This window comes from Cajanus cajan, chromosome 6 (assembly GCF_000230855.2).
Source record: "Cajanus cajan strain Asha chromosome 6, NIPB_CcT2T_4, whole genome shotgun sequence".
Classification (NCBI taxonomy): domain Eukaryota; kingdom Viridiplantae; phylum Streptophyta; class Magnoliopsida; order Fabales; family Fabaceae; genus Cajanus; species Cajanus cajan.
In genome coordinates, this window is record NC_138522.1 from 32,508,457 (window position 1) to 32,530,085 (window position 21,629).

At 39.4% G+C, this 21,629-nt stretch overlaps 2 non-coding genes across 2 annotated transcripts; both read left to right on the forward strand.

The window, feature by feature from the left end:
- The first annotated feature begins 1,726 nt into the window (after nucleotides 1-1,726).
- Nucleotides 1,727-1,836, forward strand: LOC145949423 (small nucleolar RNA R71). Its single transcript, XR_014427631.1, has one exon. It is a non-coding gene; the product is annotated as a small nucleolar RNA R71 (small nucleolar RNA).
- Nucleotides 1,837-11,297: 9,461 nt separating this feature from the next.
- Nucleotides 11,298-11,407, forward strand: LOC145949424 (small nucleolar RNA R71). Its single transcript, XR_014427632.1, has one exon. It is a non-coding gene; the product is annotated as a small nucleolar RNA R71 (small nucleolar RNA).
- The last annotated feature ends 10,222 nt before the right edge of the window (nucleotides 11,408-21,629 follow it).

A 21,629-nucleotide genomic window follows, 5' to 3' on the forward strand; every position in this document is an offset into this window, starting at 1 on the left:
TCCTCCAACTAGAAAATTCTCCAAGGGATCCCTCAAAATAGATCTCATGACTTCTTCCTCCATGTCTTTAGGCAATATATCAACCCTGCAGCAAATATTTTCAAGAGAAGGTTGTCTAACAGATTTAGCAATATTAAATTCCATTGTTTCATCATTAATGGATAAGTACAATTTTCCATGTTTGACATCTACTATCACGCCTGCTGTAGCCAAAAATGGTCTACCTAGTATGATTGGTATTTGTTTGTCCTCTTCCATTTCTAAAACAACAAAATCTCCCGGAATTAAAAATTTACCTATCTTAACTGGAACATCTTCTAAAATTCCTATGGGATATTTTATAGATCTATCTGCTAACTGGATTGACATTGCTGTAGGCTTTAATTCTCTCATATCTAATTTCTTGCAAATTGATAAAGGCATTAAACTGATACTTGCCCCAAGGTCACATAAGGCTTTTTCAAACCTTAGATTTCCAATGAGACAAGGTATAGAGAAACTACCAGGATCCTTAAGTTTTTTGGGCAAATTATGATGGATCAATGTAACAGTCTCTCTATCATCTAATTTCCTTCGGTTAGCTAAAAGATCCTTAAGAAATTTAGCATATGTAGGCATCTGTTGTAGAGCTTCTACAAATGGAATGTTTACATACACTTGTTTGATCATATTTAAAAATTTTTCAAATTGTCTATCAAGTTTAGTCCTTGCTAACCTTTGAGGAAAAGGAATTGGAGGGTGATAAACAGTTTGAGGCTTTGATGAAGATACTTTTTCTTTTTCTAATCTCTCTTTTTCAGGTTTTTCAACCATAGGAGAAGCATCTTCATCAATCTCAACATTATCATTTTGATTAGACACAGGTCTGTCTAATTTCTTCCCACTCCTTAAAGTAACAGCATTAACATTTTCAGCTGGGTTTGCAACTGTTTTACCTGGGAACTTACCTGGAGAATTGTTTGAACTAGGCATCAACTGTGCAATTTGATTTTCCAGCATCTTGTTGTGGAGAGTAATATTCTCAACCTTGACAGCAAGGTTTTGAATAGAATTTGCCATTGAATCATTGGTCTGTTTTTGATTAGTGACAAAATTCTCCATAAGGTTTTCTAATCTTGAAACACTTTGTTGAATTGAGGGTGTCTGTACTGGATTTCCTTCCCCATTAATGAAGTGATTGGACGGACGGAAATTAGGTTGCTGATTGCTAGTTCCTTGAACTGGGTTATTCTTCCAAGAAAAGTTAGGATGATTCTTCCAACCAGGGTTGTATGTGTTGGAATATGGATTACTCTTCTCTCTTCGAGGAGTGTCATAGAAATTATGAGAAGCTGCCACCTGTTCAGTAGTATCTTCTTTTTCTCCAGTAAAAATTGAGGTACAATCTACTGCAGTGTGCCCTTGTTCCCTACAAAGGTCACATACTTGATTTGTAGCCACTGAATTAACCTTAGCTTTTTCCATCTTGTCTAATCTTTGATTAAGAGTATCAAATTTTGCTAAGAGTAACTCAATATTGTTCACTTCATATCGCCCCGGAGTTCCTTTCCTTGCTGTGACTTCTCTTTCACTGTATTGGCTGTGATTTGAGGCTACATTTTCCAAAATAATCATGCAGTCATTAATAGGTTTCCCCATGAAAGATCCTCCAGCTGCTGAGTCTAATATCATGGTGCTTTGTTGGTCCAATCCTTCAAAGAAAAATTGGATGGTAAGCCAACGGTTGAAGCCATGTTGTGGGCATGCTTGAAGATATCCTTTGAACCGCTCCCATGCTTCATAAATAGTCTCTCCAGTGCCTTGTTGGAAATTAGTGATTTTCTTTCACATAATTCCCAAGTTGCTATCTTTTCTCTAGGCACTGTTCTTAGCCACACCTTTGCCTTATCTCTCAAGGTGAGTGAGAATAAGCGGAGTCGCATTCCATCAGAAACTTCATCATCAAATTGCTGGGTCTCACAGATTTCCAAGAACCCCTATAAGTGGTCATTAGGATCTTCTGATGGTAGTCCTCCAAAGGTGTTCTGTTTGAGCATATTCACCAGAGAAGCTGGTACAGTAGCTCCAGTTTGCATCTCCCCTCCAGGTATCCCACGAGCTACGGGTGCAGAGTAATCCCGAAGCGGTAAATTATCTCGTTGTGCAGCCATGTCAAATTCTCTAGAAAGGTTTCTTTTCCTTCTCAGGAGAGTTCTTTCAATCTCAGGATCAAGTGGTGTTGGTTTCCCAAGACGTAGAGATCTCTTTTGCATTAACCCTAAGGCACTGCAAAAAAAAAGAAAGTGACCCGTGAAATCTGAATTGGAGAAGTAAACACTAAAAAAAAAAATTATTTATTTATTTAATTTTTTTTTTTTAAAAAAATTCGAATTAAAATAATTGTAATTTAAATCAAGAGACGTAGTCCCCGGCAACGGCGCCAAAAACTTGATGTATGGAAAACCGCAAGTGTACGGTTGTCGTCAAGTAATAAATATCGAATCACAGGGACTACGTGTTTGACCTAGAATTACTAGTATTTTAATTTGAATTTTAAAACAGATGGAATTTTTGTTTTGAGATGATAAGATCAGATTCGATGGTAAAAGAGATAGTAATGCAATTAATGAATAAGATAAAACTTTAAGATAAGATAAGGAGATTTCCGGGAATCTAGGGTTCGCACAAAGAGTTCCAACATTATTGAATTATTATTTTCATTAATTAATTCTATTCCATCTTGAAGGTAGTCTTAACCTAATTTAATCCTTGCACCTTCTCAGGCTACGAGGACGTGTTTAATTAAAATTAATCTCTACTCTCGTGGTAATTACGTTCAATTAAACCCATTAAGATCTTTGTTAATCTATTGCTCCTCAAAAGCTTAAATCAACTCTCGTGATTTAACACTCAAGTCTGTTCCTTTAGGTTCCGATAATTAGGTTCTCCTCTCAGTTCATCCCTAATTATCTATGATTATGAAAATTAAGATTAATTGTTTATCATAATTATAATCAAGTTCTCCTCTCAGTTCATCCTTAATTAATGTTATTATGAAAACAATAATATTAAAGTTCATATATAAAATATAAAAGAACAGATCAAGAATTGGAATAAAATTAAGAAACTGAATAATGCATTAATAAAGAGGTTCTCAGAGGCTAAGCCCTGATCCCAGAAAAAGGGAAACTACTCACAGGAGTTCATAGTAGTTCTCCAAGAAAAAAAAAGAATAAAAGAAAAGCAAACCTTAGAGTCGATGGCACAGGCGCCCAACCTTCTCCAAGTGTCAAAAACTAAAAAAAATTGTCTCCGAAACAAAAAAAATCCTGGTTCTAGGCTAACCTCATCTAATTTATAACCTAAAAGGGTAAAAAGGTAAAACTACCAAGATAAAAAATTACAAAGATAAAATAAAAATAAAACATAAAACTTAAAAAGCTGGGACGCGAAGTGAATCACGGCCGTGACTGAGAATCACGACCGTGATCTTCTCTGGAGCACATCTATGAAGGGTCAGTGGCGTTCACGGGTGTGATTGGGAGTCACGGCCGTGATTTTCTCTGGTGAATCACGGGCGTGATTTAGAATCACGGCCGTGATTTTCCCTGTAGCTCAGCATTTCCTCTTTAATTCTTAAATCTTGATCCTGCTCAGAGAAAACACAACACATACCAAGAAAAGCATAAAATAGGAAAATGATATAAAAATTTATTAAAAACATGAAAGATATGCATGATTATGCTATGAATTCTTGTGAATTAAAGTGCTAAAATACGAGTAAAATTCACAACATCAAATAACCCCAAACTTGAACTTTTGTTTGTCCTCAAACAATAATTAGCACTTTGAAAAAAAATTCATCAAGAATTAACTGAGCATTTAAAATCTTCACTCTTAGTCTCACAAGGTCCAATTAGAATCTTAATCTTTCATTACTAGCGCCAACTCTTAGTTTCTAAGAGTTTCATGATGTCAAATCTTGTAAAGCTCATTAGTCGAACGAAGATAATTTAACAGAAATAATTTTTCAATGCTTGTGACACAAATAGGGGTAATATTTTTATTTTTGTTTTTGTCTCACCTAAAACATTTCCCCAGTAGCCAATCAGTGTAGAGAGGATGATAATTTCAAGAACACGTAGCCTCAAAGGGGGGCTAGCTATTTTACTAAACAATTCCCCAGTAGCTAATTAGTTCCCTTAGTTTTCTAAGGTTAAGAATATTCTCCCTCTAACCTATGACCTCAAAGGGGTGCTAGGTGATTTTTTTTTTTTTTTTTTTTTTTTACCCCCCAAAAGCTTTTAAGCACGAATTAAAAAGAATTTATCTTCAAGAGACTATTTTTATAATTCTCGATCATTTCAAGCCTCAATACTAAGAACCAAGTGCTAGCCACAAAACCAGCTAATTTTTCAACCTTTTGTTCTGAGACTTCAAGATTCAATTCATCACATTCAGTGTTTTCAAAGACGAACAATTTCATTAAAAATATTTACTTTTCAAACACAAATTCAAGCTGGGATTAACTGAATATGTATATATGCATGATTTTTTTATTTTTTATTTTTTTATTTTTTATTTTTTATTTTTTATTTTTTTATTTTTTTTTTTTTTTTGCATGAATGAATGAAATGCGTACATCCTCCTAACCCCAAACTTAAAGATTTGCTTGTCCCGAAGCAAAGAGCTAATGAATGCATGATAGATTATTTTGACAAAATTATAAAATGCATGAATATGCAACCAACCCACAACAGAAAGGAATGCTTGTCCCTAAGCATCAGAGTAAAATAAGGAATAAGAAAGATCTCACTGTGGTGGAAAATCATCTGGATACCGTTGAATGTGCCATTGATACATTTGATCAACCATGTAATTATAATGCTGCTGGCGTTCATCCATTTGTTTCAGCCGGTTATCCATTGATTGAATAGCTACTAGGATAGCAGCATTGTCCACCTCAGGTCCAGGATGTAGAGGGGGTTGTTCAGGAGCTGCTTCCTCATCTGCAGGAGCCGCTTCCTCAGCTGCTGGAGGTAGGTCCTCTAATGGCTCCAGTGGAAACTGTCGTGTAGCCCGGTTCTTCACGGTGTATGTTGGATTTGGTAACTGGTGGTGCACTCCCGACTGGGTTACTACAAAGTAGTATTTATCATCTTCATCTTTCGCAATGCAGTTCATAGAAGAGTAGGTAGCAAAATTAATAGTACGGCTTCCAGGGAGTGGTTCTAACTGGTCCAGCCAAGCGTGATAGCCAAGGTGTTTGGCTATAGTGGTAATGAGGCCGCCATTCACAATCGCACCGTGGCTGGTATTGGAAATACTCTGGAACTGTCGTGCCAAATGACTGCCAGAATCAATAGGCTCCTCTCTGTTTTCCATCATAGCCCATAAAAGTAAAAGGTCGCTCAAACGAACCTTTCCTTCAGAATCACCTCGGGCCAAAACAGTAGAGGCAATAAAGCGGTGCATAATACGGATGGCGGGATGGCGGAAAGCAGAGGAATTACATTTTCCAGCGACCCAATTACTTGTACCTGTCAAACTATACCAAAAAGAACCAGGGTTGAAAGAACTTGGGGTTCTCGTGCTCCCTCCAGTGGGAAATCCAAAAATATTATTGAACTGAGCCAGGGTTAATTCGTGTTCTTGGTTAAACATACGGAAAGAAATCAAACCTTCAGAACAATTTGGCCCAGATAATATTTCCGTGTGGAGAGAGCTCAAGAACTCAAGAACTAGTCGAGGATAAACAACATCATTATGCATGGTAGCAAAGGTTGTCCACCCAATGTTAGTTAACATGAAATTGATATCAGCACGTAAACCCAACTTACGAATAAATGGGAAGTCGAGATACCTGGTAGGATGGATAATGCGGAAGCGTAATACCTCGTTCCGCTCACGCTGTTCATCGTTCCGATAGAACCTCGGAGGAAGGTGCGGAATTTCACTTGCTTCTTCCTCGTAACTGTGGGTATCGGAAGCGGTGGAGGACGAACCAACGGTACGGGTGCGCTTGGGAGCCATGGATGAACGGAAGGAGTGAATGTGGGAGGAAGAGGGAAGAAGAGGAAGAAGAAGTGAGAAGCTAGGGTTTGGGAGAGAAGAAAAGAGAGAATGGGCAGAGTTCGTAAGTTTGAGAGAAGTGAGAATGTAAAAGGAGGGGGGAAAATATATAAGGGAAAGGGGAATTTCAAAAATCACGGGTTGTATCTGTTGAGCGTCAGCAGGGAATCACGGGCGTGATTGGAAATCACGGCCGTGATTCTCTTTGTGAGTTTTCAAAAATTCAAACAGAGGAGATCACGCCCGTGATTTATAATCACGGTCGTGATTCTCTCTGGGGTTTTCCAAAAATTTTTCAGAGAAGATCACGCCCGTGATTTAGAATCACGGTCGTGATTCTCTCTGGAACTCTGAAATTTTATTTTATTATTTTATTATTATTATTATTTTTTTTTTATTTTTTTTTTATTTTTTTTATTTTTTTATTTTTATTATTTTATTATTTTATTTTTATTTTTTTTTATTTTTTTTTTCATGATGTTTGAGTAGGTTCCTGAAGAACCATAGAGTATAATTTTTCTAAGTGTTCCCCATGGAAATACAACTTCAATCTCTGTGCATTGACCTTGAATATGTCGCCTTTATCGTTTCTGATTTCTACAGCTCCATAGGGATATACTTTTTGAACTGTAAAAGGCCCTGACCATCTTGACTTCAATTTTCCAGGAAACAATCTGAGTCTGGAATTAAATAATAGCACCGAGTCCCCTTGCTTGAATTCTCTTCTATGTATATGCTTGTCATGCCACCTCTTTGTTCTTTCTTTGTAAATCTTAGCATTTTCATATGAGTCTAATCTGATTTCATCAAGCTCATTGAGTTCCAATTTCCTTTTTTCTCCAGCATCCTTTAGGTCATAGTTGAAGTATTTTATTGCCCACAAAGCCTTGTGTTCTAGCTCTACAGGAAGATGGCAAGATTTGCCATAAATCAGCCTAAATGGAGACATGCCAATAGGTGTTTTGTAAGCAGTCCTGTAGGCCCAAAGAGCTTCATCTAATCTTAAAGACCAGTCCTTTCTTGTTGTAGATACAGTCTTCTCAAGAATCTTTTTGATTTCTCTGTTGGATATTTCTACCTGTCCACTTGTTTGAGGGTGATAAGGTGTACCAACCTTGTGAGTGACTCCATACTTTTTTAAGAGAGATTCAAACTTTCTTTCAATAAAATGTGAGCCTCCATCACTGATCACAGCTCTTGGGACCCCAAATCTTGGAAATATAATTCTTTTGAAGAGTTTAATGACAGTATTTGAATCACTCGTTTGAGCGGGAATCGCTTCTACCCACTTGGACACATAATCAACTGCAACTAATATGAACTTGTAACCTTTAGAACTTGGGAATGGTCCCATGTAATCTACTCCCCATACATCAAAAATTTCTACTTCTAAAATCCCATTTAATGGCATTTCATGTTTCCTGGATATATTCCCTGATCTTTGGCATTGGTCACAAGAATTTACCATCTTCCAAGTATCCTTAAATAAGTTTGGCCAGTAAAAACCAGATTGTAGAATTTTAGCTGCAGTTTTTGACGTACTAGCATGCCCTCCATATGCGGAAGAATGACATGAGTGAATGATGTGAGGAGCTGCTTCTTCTGAGATACACCTTCTGTAGATACCATCTCTACACCTCTTATATAGGTAAGGTTCATCCCAAATAAAGCTGTTAAGGTCACTAAAGAATTTCTTCTTTTGTTGATAATTAAAGTCTTCAGGAAGGACTCCACATGCTAAGTAATTCACATAATCTGCATACCAGGGACTGTTTTTCACAACAACTGCTAAAAGCTTTTCGTCTGGGAAGCTGTCATTAATAGGGAGTTCCTCCTTTGTTGCTTGGTCTTGTGGAAGTCGAGAGAGATGATCAGCTACTACATTTTCTACTCCCTTTCTGTCCACAATCTCTAAATCAAATTCTTGTAAAAGGAGAATCCATCTGAGGAGCCTAGGTTTAGCATCCTTTTTATTAGAAAGATACTTTAGGGCAGAGTGATCTGTGTAAACAATAACCTTAGACCCCACAAGATAAGATCTGAACTTTTCAAAAGCATAGACGACTGCTAACAATTCTTTTTCTGTTGTTGCATAATTGGCTTGGGCTTCATCAAGAGTCTTGCTGGCATAGTATATAGCATGAACCTTCTTGTCCTTTCTTTGTCCCAATACAGCTCCTATAGCATAGTCACTTGCATCACACATGATTTCAAAAGGAAGGCTCCAGTCAGGAGTTTGCAGAATAGGAGCTGTAGTGAGAGCTTCTTTCAACCTGTAGAATGCATTCTTACAAGAAACATCAAAGTTAAAAGGTACCTCTTTCACAAGTAGATTAGATAATGGTTTAGAGATTTTTGAAAAATCTTTAATAAACCTTCGGTAGAAACCGGCATGCCCTAAGAAACTTCTAACACCTTTAACATCAATTGGAAGAGGCAATTTATCAATTACTTCTATTTTTGCTCTATCTACCTCAATTCCTCTCCCAGATATTAGGTGTCCTAAGACAAGTCCTTCTTGTACCATAAAATGACATTTTTCCCAATTTAAGACTAAATTCACTTCAGAGCAACGCTGCAATACTTTAGTTAGATTTAATAGACAGTCATAAAAGGAAATACCATAAACTGAAAAGTCATCCATGAAAACTTCCATCTCTTTTTCTAATAAATCACTAAAGATTGCAGTCATACATCTTTGGAAGGTAGCAGGTGCATTACATAGGCCAAAAGGCATTCTCCTATAAGCAAAAGTACCATAGGGACATGTAAAAGTAGTTTTCTCTTGGTCTAATGGATGAACAGGGATTTGATGAAAACCGGAGTATCCGTCCAAATAACAAAAGTATGAATGAATTGCTAACCTTTCAAGCATTTGATCAATAAAAGGTAAGGGAAAGTGATCCTTTCTAGTGGCATTATTTAATATTCTATAATCAACACACATACGCCACCCAGTCACAGTTCTTGTGGGAATTAATTCATTATTATCATTTTTAACTACTGTCATCCCACCTTTCTTAGGAACCACATGAACTGGACTTACCCAAGGACTATCAGATATAGCATAAATTACCTTAGCATCCAATAATTTCAAAATTTCTTTCTTTACCTCTTCTTTCATCTTGGGATTTAGTCTTCTTTGAGCTTCAACAGAAGGTTTGGATCCTTCCTCCAAGAAGATGCGATGCATACAAAATGAAGAACTAATTCCCTTTATATCAGCCATAGTATATCCAATAACTTTTCTAAATTTTCTCAACTCATTGAGAAGTTTTTCAGTTTCTTTTTCATTTAAAGCTGAATTTACTATGACTGGATAAGTGGAATTAGCCCCCAAAAACTCATACCTTAAAGATGAAGGAAGTGGTTTAAGTTCTAACTTTGGAGAGTTTTCTTCTTGCCAATCTGTTGAAGACTCAAGAAGACTTTCTACTAGAGGATCTTTTTCTTTACACGGGGGACTTGAATCGATCAAGCAAGCATAATTAGGTTGAATCCCCTCAAGATCTATGTGCTTTCCTCCAACTAGAAAATTCTCCAAGGGATCCCTCAAAATAGATCTCATGACTTCTTCCTCCATGTCTTTAGGCAATATATCAACCCTGCAGCAAATATTTTCAAGAGAAGGTTGTCTAACAGATTTAGCAATATTAAATTCCATTGTTTCATCATTAATGGATAAGTACAATTTTCCATGTTTGACATCTACTATCACGCCTGCTGTAGCCAAAAATGGTCTACCTAGTATGATTGGTATTTGTTTGTCCTCTTCCATTTCTAAAACAACAAAATCTCCCGGAATTAAAAATTTACCTATCTTAACTGGAACATCTTCTAAAATTCCTATGGGATATTTTATAGATCTATCTGCTAACTGGATTGACATTGCTGTAGGCTTTAATTCTCTCATATCTAATTTCTTGCAAATTGATAAAGGCATTAAACTGATACTTGCCCCAAGGTCACATAAGGCTTTTTCAAACCTTAGATTTCCAATGAGACAAGGTATAGAGAAACTACCAGGATCCTTAAGTTTTTTGGGCAAATTATGATGGATCAATGTAACAGTCTCTCTATCATCTAATTTCCTTCGGTTAGCTAAAAGATCCTTAAGAAATTTAGCATATGTAGGCATCTGTTGTAGAGCTTCTACAAATGGAATGTTTACATACACTTGTTTGATCATATTTAAAAATTTTTCAAATTGTCTATCAAGTTTAGTCCTTGCTAACCTTTGAGGAAAAGGAATTGGAGGGTGATAAACAGTTTGAGGCTTTGATGAAGATACTTTTTCTTTTTCTAATCTCTCTTTTTCAGGTTTTTCAACCATAGGAGAAGCATCTTCATCAATCTCAACATTATCATTTTGATTAGACACAGGTCTGTCTAATTTCTTCCCACTCCTTAAAGTAACAGCATTAACATTTTCAGCTGGGTTTGCAACTGTTTTACCTGGGAACTTACCTGGAGAATTGTTTGAACTAGGCATCAACTGTGCAATTTGATTTTCCAGCATCTTGTTGTGGAGAGTAATATTCTCAACCTTGACAGCAAGGTTTTGAATAGAATTTGCCATTGAATCATTGGTCTGTTTTTGATTAGTGACAAAATTCTCCATAAGGTTTTCTAATCTTGAAACACTTTGTTGAATTGAGGGTGTCTGTACTGGATTTCCTTCCCCATTAATGAAGTGATTGGACGGACGGAAATTAGGTTGCTGATTGCTAGTTCCTTGAACTGGGTTATTCTTCCAAGAAAAGTTAGGATGATTCTTCCAACCAGGGTTGTATGTGTTGGAATATGGATTACTCTTCTCTCTTCGAGGAGTGTCATAGAAATTATGAGAAGCTGCCACCTGTTCAGTAGTATCTTCTTTTTCTCCAGTAAAAATTGAGGTACAATCTACTGCAGTGTGCCCTTGTTCCCTACAAAGGTCACATACTTGATTTGTAGCCACTGAATTAACCTTAGCTTTTTCCATCTTGTCTAATCTTTGATTAAGAGTATCAAATTTTGCTAAGAGTAACTCAATATTGTTCACTTCATATCGCCCCGGAGTTCCTTTCCTTGCTGTGACTTCTCTTTCACTGTATTGGCTGTGATTTGAGGCTACATTTTCCAAAATAATCATGCAGTCATTAATAGGTTTCCCCATGAAAGATCCTCCAGCTGCTGAGTCTAATATCATGGTGCTTTGTTGGTCCAATCCTTCAAAGAAAAATTGGATGGTAAGCCAACGGTTGAAGCCATGTTGTGGGCATGCTTGAAGATATCCTTTGAACCGCTCCCATGCTTCATAAATAGTCTCTCCAGTGCCTTGTTGGAAATTAGTGATTTTCTTTCACATAATTCCCAAGTTGCTATCTTTTCTCTAGGCACTGTTCTTAGCCACACCTTTGCCTTATCTCTCAAGGTGAGTGAGAATAAGCGGAGTCGCATTCCATCAGAAACTTCATCATCAAATTGCTGGGTCTCACAGATTTCCAAGAACCCCTCTAAGTGGTCATTAGGATCTTCTGATGGTAGTCCTCCAAAGGTGTTCTGTTTGAGCATATTCACCAGAGAAGCTGGTACAGTAGCTCCAGTTTGCATCTCCCCTCCAGGTATCCCACGAGCTACGGGTGCAGAGTAATCCCGAAGCGGTAAATTATCTCGTTGTGCAGCCATGTCAAATTCTCTAGAAAGGTTTCTTTTCCTTCTCAGGAGAGTTCTTTCAATCTCAGGATCAAGTGGTGTTGGTTTCCCAAGACGTAGAGATCTCTTTTGCATTAACCCTAAGGCACTGCAAAAAAAAAGAAAGTGACCCGTGAAATCTGAATTGGAGAAGTAAACACTAAAAAAAAAAATTATTTATTTATTTAATTTTTTTTTTATAAAAAAATTCGAATTAAAATAATTGTAATTTAAATCAAGAGACGTAGTCCCCGGCAACGGCGCCAAAAACTTGATGTATGGAAAACCGCAAGTGTACGGTTGTCGTCAAGTAATAAATATCGAATCACAGGGACTACGTGTTTGACCTAGAATTACTAGTATTTTAATTTGAATTTTAAAACAGATGGAATTTTTGTTTTGAGATGATAAGATCAGATTCGATGGTAAAAGAGATAGTAATGCAATTAATGAATAAGATAAAACTTTAAGATAAGATAAGGAGATTTCCGGGAATCTAGGGTTCGCACAAAGAGTTCCAACATTATTGAATTATTATTTTCATTAATTAATTCTATTCCATCTTGAAGGTAGTCTTAACCTAATTTAATCCTTGCACCTTCTCAGGCTACGAGGACGTGTTTAATTAAAATTAATCTCTACTCTCGTGGTAATTACGTTCAATTAAACCCATTAAGATCTTTGTTAATCTATTGCTCATCGAAAGCTTAAATCAACTCTTGTGATTTAACACTCAAGTCTGTTCCTTTAGGTTCCGATAATTAGGTTCTCCTCTCAGTTCATCCCTAATTATCTATGATTATGAAAATTAAGATTAATTGTTTATCATAATTATAATCAAGTTCTCCTCTCAGTTCATCCTTAATTAATGTTATTATGAAAACAATAATATTAAAGTTCATATATAAAATATAAAAGAACAGATCAAGAATTGGAATAAAATTAAGAAACTGAATAATGCATTAATAAAGAGGTTCTCAGAGGCTAAGCCCTGATCCCAAAAAAAGGGAAACTACTCACAGGAGTTCATAGTAGTTCTCCAAGAAAAAAAAAGAATAAAAGAAAAGCAAACCTTAGAGTCGATGGCACAGGCGCCCAACCTTCTCCAAGTGTCAAAAACTAAAAAAAACTGTCTCCGAAACAAAAAAAATCCTGGTTCTAGGCTAACCTCATCTAATTTATAACCTAAAAGGGTAAAAAGGTAAAACTACCAAGATAAAAAATTACAAAGATAAAATAAAAATAAAACATAAAACTTAAAAAGCTGAGACGCGAAGTGAATCACGGCCGTGACTGAGAATCACGACCGTGATCTTCTCTGGAGCACATCTATGACGGGTCAGTGGCGTTCACGGGTGTGATTGGGAGTCACGGCCGTGATTTTCTCTGGTGAATCACGGGCGTGATTTAGAATCACGGCCGTGATTTTCCATGTAGCTCAGCATTTCCTCTTTAATTCTTAAATCTTGATCCTGCTCAGAGAAAACACAACACATACCAAGAAAAGCATAAAATAGGAAAATGATATAAAAATTTATTAAAAACATGAAAGATATGCATGATTATGCTATGAATTCTTGTGAATTAAAGTGCTAAAATACGAGTAAAATTCACAACATCAGTACTGAAGTTTTTGAACTTCAGTACGGCCGTACCAAATTCAATACGGCCGTACTGTAGTTCAAAATGGCTCAGTACGGGTCGTACCAAATTCAATACGGCCGTACTGTAGTTCAAAAACCCAGTACGGGCCGTATTGACCTCCCAGGCCGTATTGCGCCTCAATCCTATAAATAGGACGTCATTGGCACGTCCTCCCACACTTTTTCCACAGGTTTGGACCCTCTTGCTGAGGATTCTTGGGTTTTTGAGCTATTCTCTGCCCTAGGAACCTCTCTGAGAGCCAACCCGACTAAGTTCTTGAGTCATGAGCCTTGAAGCTTGAGACTCGAACAAGTCGAAGGGAAATCTCTTTGATTTCCATAGTTAATATTTGTTCTAGGGAAAGGAGCGAGCGAGCGTGTAGTGGGAAGGAGCGCCAAAAAGCCTCCTAACTCTTTTTGAATATATAAAAGCACGCTTCAAAGGTTTCTTTCCAAGTCCTTTCTTTTACCGCTTTCATTTATCGCTTTTTGATTGTTGCATTGCACGCTTTCAACATGTAGATAGTTTACTTATAATCGTTCTAATAAATAGGGGTAGTTTAGTAATTTTACGCTATTATTCATGAAATAATCCGTCATAGGGAACCCGAAAGGGGCGTTGTGGGGTGCTAACACCTTCCTCGCACGTAACCGACTCCCTTACCCGACTCTGGTTGTAATGGCCAAAGTTGATTTGTAAAAATCAATTGCCTTATATCTTTTTCCAATGTTTTGAGTAAAACATTGGTGGCGACTCCAAGAACCCCTTCTTTTTACGAAAACCACTAATCCATGGAGGGTCCTGCTTGGGATTAACATGGATTGGTGAATCATTTAATAAAATTGTTAGTTCGATGAGGTCTCAGTTTGAGAATAAGTCGTTCTAACAATCCACCATTTTTCAAACTTAAAAAGAGTCCGACCATCGTCGCGAATGCCAATGTCCGTTTCGGCGGGTGGCGACAGATGGCGACTCCACTGGGGAAGCCTCGAGAGTCAGTCCCATTTAGTGATGGATTATTTCTAAAATAATAGTTCAAAATTACTTCATTACCCCTCGCTTGTATGATAATATGTTTTATCTAGCTGGCTTTAATAACTGTTGCGTGTTTAAATTTCCGCAATCGTTTAAAATATAAACTGCACACGAACCTTTGCACACAACAGTTCCCTCTATACCCGGGGGCATGAGTGGAAAGCCATAGGGAGTGGATGTTAGTACGGCCGGTTGTCGAATGGGTCTATAGGTGCCCGTAGACCGTTGTCGGAAAGCATCACTCAAGGTGAAAACCATGAACTCAAGTTCGACAGTGCGTTGGAGCTTTCCATCGACTTACGACGAGAGGAATTGGGTCCCTATAATGGGGGCACCTTGGGGGCCTTGGACCGGTGAGAACAGTTAGAACCTCCTTGAATATGCACTTTTCTGCAGGATACCCCTACCTCGTGATTCGCTCGTGACTGTTCGTGGATGAGTGAATTGTTTGTGCATTGTTTATGTGACATTGTTTGAGCATACATTGCATTCTTTAAACATACAACATTCCCTTTTAAAATAAGAATAAATAGGAATAAGAATCTTCCATTACATGGTGTTAACATCTACCTTCATCACATTCATATAGGTAGATTCCCTTTTCACCCAAAAAATACAAAAAACAAAATACCCAAAAAAAGGAAAAAAATTATTTATCCAAACCAAGCAATATCATGCATCATCTTAGGAGCATCCTGAAAACATGATAATGCTTAGTTGAATAAACACAATGCATGCATATTCAACGCCATCATCTCATATCATGCATTCTTATCAAAGATCATGGAGGGATCTAGGGGAGTGCATTGCATACATCTCTCCTAGTAATTAATAAACATTAATAAAAAGAAAGGATTAATCGATGCGTATGTTCAGAATGGATCGCACACCGTTTGTTATTAAGTGTAAGCCAACAACCGCGCCAAGCGAACGCACATCAACTCCGTTGTTGGTAATCAAGACGAATAAAGGGGAAGGTCCGATACCGTTGAGGATCACTGCTCCAAGACCTTTTCCCTACGAATCGAATAAGGCTGTGCCATGGATATACGACATCCATTCTTCTACCGACAGCGATATCTCTAACATCGCTGGACTTGGGGGCATGACTAGGAGTGGCAGGATCTACACTCCCGAAGATCTTCATGATAAAGCTCCCAAGAATAAAGGAAAGGAAAAAGAAAAAAAGAAAACCGAGGAAAATAAAGAATCCGAGGAGGAGACTGGCGAGCTGTTAAAATATATCCGATAGAGCGAGTACTCCATCGTGGATCAACTTCATAGGACGCCAGCAAAGATTACTCTGTTGTCGTTGATCCTAAGCTCCGAACCGCATCAGCAAGCTCTGTTGAAAGTCTTGAACGAGGCATACGTATCGCACACTATCTCCCAAGACAAGTTTGAGGGGATTGTTAGTCACATCACGGCTAATGATCACCTCACTTTCACTGATGAAGAAATCCCCGCTGAGGGACCGAACCACAACAAGCCCTTGCATATCTCTGTAAAGTGCAAGGAATATCACATCGCTAAAGTCTTGGTGGATAATGGATCTTCCTTGAACGTGATGCCAAAAAGAACGCTTGATCAAGTGGCAATCAAGGGAATCCAAATGCGCCCGAGCAACATGATCGTCCGAGCTTTCGACGGTTCTAAAAGAGCAGTGGTGGGAGAAATTAATCTTCCAATCCAAATTGGACCCACCATCTTTAATGTCGAATTTCAAGTGATAGACATTACTCCTGCATACAGCTGTCTCCTCGGCCGACCTTGGATTCATGATGCGAAAGTTGTTCCCTCTACGCTCCACCAGAAAGTCAATTTCATAGTGGGTGACAAGCTGGTGACCGTACAAGCTGAAGATGACATACTCATCAGCAAGCCATCTGCCATACCTTACGTGGATGCAGCAGAGGAAGCTCTAGAGACCGCCTTCCAAGCATTGGAGATTGCCAATGTCGAAACGTTTCCCTGAGAAATGAAGAAGGTAGCCTACATGCTCACCAAGAACGGATACTTGCCTGGACAAGGACTTGGCAAGGATTCCCAAGGAATTCCCGAGCTACCCATTATTAAGGATAATCCAGGGAAACAAGGGTTAGGATACAACCCTAATAAAGATCAAAGGACGAAGAGGAACCAAGATCCTTCTCGACGTTCTTTAAGCCAGATCTTTAGGAAGGCCGGTTCACAAGCGTCAAGGCCGGTCGTCGTCATCAAGTGCTCTTCTCCTTCCGATAGGGATGTATAGACCTGATGACTGTTAGAGATTACTCCTCGGGGACAGCCCGACCCCCGAGCCTCGATAGGGCACATGTTTCCGCTAGAATTATAATAAAATCATTCTTTATTATTTCTTATTGCTTCTTTTCTTGCTTGCAATAAATTTCTAGACCACATTATTTTTAACCCTATTTGAATGAACATGAATGAGGTTAAAATTGTCTTAATAACAATAAACCCGCATCATTTTTATGTGGAAGTGTGTGTGACAACTTGGAGCACCTTTCCTTGGCCTCGACAAGTGCCATCATGGATAAAAAAGAAATCCTTTAAAAACAAAAATCATAAAAACAAAAAAAGCTCGGCAGGAAACCCAAAAAGGGGGGCTGCGCAAAAATAAGAGCAAAGAACCCGCTAGGAATCCCACGAAAGGGTGACCCTAGGCAAAAATTAGGGTTGCAAAAATAAATAAAAACAAAGGTCCGCCGAGACGCCACAAAAGGGTGTTTTAGGCAAAAAATAAGGACAATCAAAAAAGCAAAAGAAATCCATGATGGTACCATGAGCCGAATTCAAAAAGAAAGGTTCAAGGGAAGCTATCTAAGTTGTCAAATCACAACGTCAATAACAAAGACTTTCTTAACTTCATAAGTGTTTAATCAAACAAGCCTAAACACATGAGCCTACCTTGGCCAGCCATTCTTACAAAAACCATTTTCAAAACAATAATAAACCCCTCTAAAACACAAACTTTTGAACAAAAAATATCTTTCCCCTCTTTTCTCTTGTCCCAAACGATTTTAGAATAATCTAGTGGAAACATGGAGATATAGTGGTCAATAGGAAGGTTGATACATCTTCTAAAGGAAGGGAACGATCACTGGGTTGATGACACCAATCTCGATATAACACGCATCATTCCTCGGTTACAGAAATCGGCAGCGCACAGCCCGTCTAGAGGAATGGCAAAAATCCAAGCAAAGAAACGCATCGGTTAATTCTTTTGAAAAATAAATCAAATAGAATTAGGTGCATCATACCGCATACATGCATACAGATGATAGGTGTACTGGAAGATCACTTATTCTCTGTTTATTGAAAAAAACAAAAACAAAAAACAAAAAAACAAAAAAAAACAAAAAAATATAAACTTCAGAAAAAACAATGCGCCCGTACCATGTTCAGTACACCCGTACTAAAATTAGGGTTATGAACAAATTTTCAACTCAAATACGGGCGTACTGAAATAAATACGGCAGCATTGGCCATAACGTCCACACCAATACGGGCGTATTGAATTCAATACGGCCCGTATTGGCCCATTCTTTTGTACATCAACAACATCTTCATTCCTCTGCATACTTTATCTGTAAGTGTGTTTGAAGATCCCTCCAACAGAAAAAGCCAAAATCGACAAAAAAAGGCAAAATTCAGAAAATCCAACAATCGGATAGAATAACTGAGCCTAGAGAGGCTTGCCGAAATAATACTCCCCAGAGACATCTCAGCTTGCACTCTTGGGCCGAATTCCCAGTGAAAGCTATCAGAGCAAGATCAGCAAGATTCCCCAATGGAAGCATGATCATCCAAAGAAAATATCCGAGTCAAAGGACTTAGACTTCCTCAGTGGAAGATAGCTTTCCAACTCGAGCGATGAGTGAAGCTAAGCCTGAAGAGGCTTTCTAAATAATACTCTGGGATACATAAGATCCTCAATCCCCATTCGCCTACTCAGAGGAACTCCTTCAAAAAGAGAAAATCCAACAATCATACAGAATAACTGAGCCTGGAGAGGCTTGCCGAAATAATACTCCCCAGAGACATCTTGTCGCCACCGGCCCGAAACGGGCTTTCGGCATTCGCGAAGGATGGTTGGACTCTTTTATTTGTTTAAAAATATGGATTGCTAGAATGACTTATTCTCAAACTGAGACCTTGTCAAACGAGCAATTTTATTAAAAGGCTCACCAATCCATGTTAATCCCAAGCGGGACCCTCCATGGATTAGCGGTTTTCATAAAAAGGAAGGGTTCATGGAGTCGCCACCAATGTTTTACTCAAAACATTGGAAAAAGAAGTTTAAGGCAATCGATTCAAAAATTGACTTCGGCCATGACAACCAGAGTCGGGTAAGGGAGTCGGTTACGCGTGGGGAAGGTGTTAGCACCCCACAGCGCCCCTTTCGGGTTCCCTATGACAAATTATTTCTAAAAATAATAGTGCGAAATTACTAAATTACCCCTATTTATTCTAAACAATTATAACTTAACTATCTACATGATGACAGTTAAATATACACACAGAAAGCAGTAAAAGGAAGGACTTAAGAAGAAACCTTTGAAGCGTGCTTTTATATTCAAGTAAAACTGGGAAGCTTTTTGGCGTTCCCTCGCTCTACAAGCCCGCTCGCTCCCTCCTAGAAAATTTTAACTATGGAAATCCGGAGGATTTCCCTTCGACTCAGTTCGAGACTCAAGCAAAAAGCTCAGAACTCGAGAACTTTGTCGGATCAACTCTCCGAGTGATTTCTAGGCAGAGCACTGCTCAAAAAAAACCCAGAATACTCAAGAAGAGGGTTAAAACTCAGTGTAAAAGTGTGGAATGACGTCCAAATGACGTCTTATTTATAGGGAACAGGCGCAATACGGGCCCTGGAGTCAATACGGCCCGTATTGAAGTTTTGAACTACAATACGGCCGTATTGAATTCAGTACGGCCGTATTGAAGTTCAAGAAACCTCAATACAGCCGTATTGAGTTCAGTGCGGCTGTATTGAAGTTCAAGAAACCTCAATACGGCCGTATTGAGTTCAGTGTGGCCGTATTGAAGTTCAAGAAACCTAAATACGGCCGTATTGAGTTCAGTGCGGCCGTATTGTAGTTCAAAATGTTCAATACGGCCGTACTGAACTTTTGGGAGGCCGTATTGGGCTTCATTCCCTCCACTTCCTTATTTTGAGCTATTACAAGACCTCTAGACCTACAGAGAATCCTCCTAGGGCCTTCCATGAGTCCTTCTGGCTGACTTTCCTTCAGTCCTCAAGAGTCTTCAAGCTTTATTTCCGACCCGGACAATTTTAGGGGTCTACAGCTGCCCCCCCTTTACTTAGTCAAACGGCCTTTTGGTGTACCGTTTGATAAGTAAAGGAGTTGACCCAATTGTCCGGGGAATGTGCCATCCTTCTGACTTGTAGTGTCTTCAGGTGGGAAAATTGTTGAGTAGCCTCTCCAGGTTGGTGCATACCTCCGCGCTTCTAGTCACTTTGGTAGCATGAGTCTTGCCCTCTCCAGGGTGAGTTTGCCCTCTCCAGGGTGGCTGAGTTTGCCCTCTCCAGGGTGTTGAGTTTGCCCTCTCCAGGGTGAGTTTGCCCTTTCCAGGGTGAGTTTGCCCTCTCCAGGGTTGCTGAGTTTGCCCTCTCCAGGGTGAGTTTGCCCTCTCCAGGGTGGCTGAGTTTGCCCTCTCCAGGGTGAGTTTGCCCTCTCCAGGGTGACTGAGTTTGCCCTCTCCAGGGTGAGTTTGCCCTCTCCAGGGTGAGTTTGCCCTCTCCAGGGTGAGTTTGCCCTCTCCAGGGTGAGTTTGCCCTCTCCAGGGTGGCTGAGTTTGCCCTCTCCAGGGTGAGTTTGCCCTCTCCAGGGTGGCTGAGTTTGCCCTCTCCAGGGTGAGTTTGCCCTCTCCAAGGTGAGTTTGCCCTCTCCAGGGTGAGTTTGCCCTCTCCAGGGTGGCTGAGTTTGCCCTCTCCAGGGTGGCTGAGTTTGCCCTCTCCAGGGTGGCTGAGTTTTTCCCTCTCCAGGGTGAGTTTGCCCTCTCCAGGGTGGCTGAGTTTGCCCTCTCCAGGGTGAGTTTGCCCTCTCCAGGGTGGCTGAGTTTGCCCTCTCCAGGGTGAGTTTTCCCTCTCCAGGGTGTTGAGATAAGTTTGTCTCCACAGTCCACGATGCTGCTTCGACGATTTGTTTTTGATTTTGGTGCCGCTGAGGGCTGGATAACGCAGGGATCCGTCTAGGGGATGTGCAGTTACTCATAGGTTCTTGTGTCCCAACTTTCCATTGCGTAGTTGGTACCCATTGAGGAATTTCTGTTTCCTTGGGGTGTAGACACGAAGATGCTCTTTCTGATGTGAGCGATGCCTTATGATTGGCTGACGTCCTTTCGACGATGGTGGAGTATCCCGGTTATCCTTATTCGGGTGACTCTTTGTTTTTCTGGTTTTGTTGCCTCTATGTAGGCTATCATCCGCTGGGGGATTTTGTCATTTTGTTGTGATTAGCCTCTTCTGTTAGGCGGATCATCTTGACGTTCAATGATTGGCTGAATGCCGAATTCCGCTTGGGGAATGATTATTGATCTTTCGATTTTTCCTCTTTTTGAAGGAGTGCCTCTGAGTAGGCGAATTATCTTGATGTTTGGTGTTCGGCTGAGTGCCGGATTCCGCTTGGGGAATGGTTATTGATTTTTTTTATTTTTCTCCTTCTGTAGGGGTGCCTCTTGAGTAGGCGACTGGGGATTTGGGGATCTTATGTATCCCAGAGTATTATTTAGGAAGCCTCTGCAGGCTTAGCCTCACTCAGCGCTTGAGTCAGAGAGCTATCTTCCACTGAGGAAGTTTCAAGTCCTTTGACTGAATATTTTGTTTGGATGATCGCGCTTCCATTGGGGATTTTGACGATCTTGCTTTGATAGCTCTCGCTGGGGATTTGTTCCATGAGCTTAAGCTTGAAATATCTCTGGGGAGTATTATTTCGGCGAGCCTCTCCAGGCTCAATTATTTTGATGAGGGAGTATTATTTCGGCAAGCCTCTCCAGGCTCAGTTATTCTGAGAGAGTATTATTTCGGCAAGCCTCTCCAGGCTCAATTATTCTGTGGGAGTATTATTTCGGCAAGCCTCTCCAGGCTCAATTATTCTGTATGAGTATTATTTCGGCAAGCCTCTCCAGGCTCAGTTATTCTGAGAGAGTATTATTTCGGCAAGCCTCTCCAGGCTCAGTTATTCTGTGAGAGAGTA